This window comes from Atta cephalotes (genome assembly GCF_000143395.1).
Source record: "Atta cephalotes unplaced genomic scaffold scaffold00004, whole genome shotgun sequence".
Lineage (NCBI taxonomy): Eukaryota > Metazoa > Arthropoda > Insecta > Hymenoptera > Formicidae > Atta > Atta cephalotes.
This window is the reverse complement of record NW_012130068.1, coordinates 3,214,547-3,218,273: the sequence shown is the minus strand read 5'-3', so window position 1 is coordinate 3,218,273 and position 3,727 is coordinate 3,214,547. Positions and strand designations below refer to the sequence as shown.

Here is a 3,727-nt window from a genome sequence, read left to right as displayed (position 1 = left end):
TTTTTATATAAGACAATTATTATTATAGTAAACATTTTTATATCGTTTGCATAAAATATTAAATTATACAATTTGTATTATATAAAAAATTATATTCAAAAAAATGTACTTTTTTGAAAATATATAGATATGCTCGATCATATTTCGTATCATATTTCTTCTTTTTTATTGCGAGATAAATTTCTCGTAAGCTTAATCTTTTTGACATTTATAAGATAGTTTTATTAATAAAACATTTTATTTTGTCGTTTACATGAAATATTAAATTAGACAACACATGTATTATAAATATAAAAAAGAAGATATACATTTTCTCATTGAAAAATATATGCACGACATGAAATGATAAGAAGGGCATAAAACCATCGAAGCAGTCGTGGCCGAGTGGTTAAGGCGTCTGACTAGAAATCAGATTCCCTCTGGGAGCGTAGGTTCGAGTCCTACCGACTGCGAAAGAGTGGTCTTTTTTTTGCTTTGTAATTATGTACATGAATAACTGGCGAATGAGTATCAAAGATTCAATGATTATATTTAATCTATTTATCTATTTATAATAATTTAATTATATAATAATTTATACGTGTATTATACAGATATATAATGCAGTAATGCAAGTATCCATTTCGTAATAAATTTCGCAAGATATTTCGAGAGATATTTATGTTATAAGAACGCAATTTTAATTACGATTGCTTCAATATCATGCTTATATTAGTTATCAATATTTTTTCCCAAAATGAGATAATTCATATCCACATCAATAATAGTGAAATATAAGGGAGGTATAGGAAATTGTAACGATATGGCAACACTGGTGTGCGAATTTACTTTAGGATTATTGCTTGAACGAACGTAATAGTTTATCGTAATAGTTTATCGTAATAGTTTTTTAGATGCTGAATACGAATCCATTTTCGAAATTTAACCATCATAATTTTTAGAAAAAAGATAAAAAGATAAAAACGTAAAAAGAACAATAATTTGAAAGGTTTTTATTATCTTGTAACATCAGTAGCAAATTTTTCTTCTAAATTTTTTCTTCTAAATGCCATATAAAAGAATCAATCTTTAGCTTTAAAATGAATTTTGTTTCGTTTAGATACGATTTTTCGAAATGTAATAATTTGAAAAAAAAACAATTGTATTTTATCAATTTCATATCGCTCTTTGATTTATATGTTCCTATTATACTATATAAATACAAAAGCATTTACTTTCTACGTATAATTATTTTTTTGCAATATTGAATTGTCCTTTCCTTACACAGGAAAAGAGCTATTTCGAAATTGTTATATCTTAAAAAAGAAAAATTAACTAGTGCAATTCAATTATAAATAAACAAAGAATATAGTAATGAATTATGAATTAGTAATACGCATGATTCTCAGTGAATCACATTAGATTTCGTACAACTATACTACTTGCAATTATAGATAAAATCAGTATATTTATATTGTAATCATTTATTCTGTTCGGTATATCTCATAATATTTTTACGTAAAGCTATTATGTAGCAATTTCTCTTTGTGACCTATGATAACAGATCAGACAATAATTTCTCGACCTCAGACGTATTATTTGAGTGCATGCATACTTAGGAATAACAATTCTCTTCTTATTCTATTCTTATTCAACAAATGTATTTAATCTAAGCAAAAATATTGGCAACGAAAAGATAAAGATTGTAAGTATCATTTTGTATCTTTTCGCCGCAGTCAATATTTTGTCTAACTTTTTATCAGGAAACCCATGTCGACCGAATGATCCAAAAAAAACGATCGGGTAACAAAAAGATAACTTGGACGAACGGCGCCAACTTAAGTACCTGTGGAAATAAAAGCTCTTTGACGTGAACGTATTTTAGAAAGTTCCTTTCATCCGTAATTTTCGGAACCAGTTTTCAGTGGAGCCATTCAACGAAGAATTTACTCGAAAGTGATCATTCATGAAAGAAATATCCAAACAAAATACGAAGTATGTACGGCGATACATTTAACATTCGAAAAAGTGCCTTTTTATGGTACTTTTAAGAATGATAATGGTCACGGTAGGTGGCCAGATTGTTTGCGTTGTTAGACATCACAAATATAATGTTCAAACGATTTACAGGAAACTAACGTGAGGTACTATGCCACAGGACTCAGGACAGTGTTGGTATGCTGTATTATTCTTCATATTAGTATATATATATATATATATACGACTAAATGAAGAATAATACAGCATACCAACACCAACACAAACACACAGTCGGTATGAAAAAACCGAAACAATCGAAACCCAATATTACCCTTACAATACAAGTTACAATTTTGCCTCATGCATTCGAACATGGTCACTAGAATCCGTCCGTTTTTCTATTCAAATCTATTCAAAATGGTTAAAAAATCTCTAAAAGTTCACCTACATATACTTTCAACTTTCTAAAATAATAAATTTTCTAGAATTTTGAAAAATAATAAAAATGAAGTATAATTTATTACCGAAAAACTCAAAGAAACTGACACGAACAGGAATGGCTGGTTACTAATAACTCGATCTTATACGGTAAGGGTTAAAAATAAAGTAGCATACTTAATTAAAAAATTGGATTGTTGTTTAAAATATATACTTGCGAAAATATTTTAGGATTGTAATGCACATATCTTGAAGAAAAATTAGTCATTTTATCAAAAAATGTATATATATTTAACATTTTGTGGACGGATGTGCTCATTTTAGTATTTACCTCTTTGTTAAATAGCTTTTGTTTTTAAGATCTTAAACAATTTCTTTTTCTAAAGTTTTAATATTTTATATCTTATTATTCTGTCGCTTATCATTGCATTGTACAAAGCGAGTTATTTTACAATATAATTATGATATCACAAAATCAAATTACTATATTTTGTTGTTAAAAAATAAAATAATTAAATCAATGCTTGAAAATTATTTTATCTTCTATACAGGAAAAATTAAGTTAAAAATTGTATAAGAAATCTATTATGTAAATAATTTTAATCTAAGATTAGAACATTAAAAAACCAAAAAATGATAAAGATAATAAATATTTTCCATAAGTAACTATTTTCCATAAGTATCTAACATACGTATAAATGCATGTGCTTTAATGTACAAAACTTTTCAGTTGAGTTTCAATAACACATTCAAAAATAGATCAATCCAAGATCTTATGAACATTTGTTGACTAAAAGAGATAAGAATATTATCTCATCACGAAGAATATATAGAATGAGTTATAACATAATGAGGTATAACATAAGTATAACAAATAGGAGTACCTCACGAATACGAACGTTGCGCTTCATTCGGCCAATAAAATCTTGCAAAACGATTTACAATTTACATTTCGTTTAAGATTTGATACAAATAATGTAAAAACCGATTAGCACGGCTATAATATCACCCGATAAGCATTTCGATCTTTTGTGTTACAAAATGTTATTACGATCTCGCAATAATGTCTATTTTCATTGTCTTGTAATCAATGTTCTTACAGCAAAATAAATGACTAAGTGAAATTGTAAAGATAATAAAATTGTAAAGATAATAGAACTAATAACAAGATAAAATGCCATTGAAAAAACAATATTTTTTTATGAAACGATCATAAAGTTTCTAAACAAAAATAATTTAAAAGATGAAGTTTCTTGTCAAAGCAGTTTATATTGTAAAATGTTATTGCAACCTCGTAATAAAGTTTACTCTCTTTCTCTCTCTCTCTCTC

At 26.8% G+C, this 3,727-nt stretch overlaps 1 non-coding gene across 1 annotated transcript; it reads left to right on the top strand.

The window, feature by feature from the left end:
- The first annotated feature begins 370 nt into the window (after positions 1-370).
- Positions 371-452, top strand: Trnas-aga. Its single transcript has one exon. It is a non-coding gene; the product is annotated as a tRNA-Ser (tRNA).
- Positions 453-3,727: the final 3,275 nt, after the last annotated feature.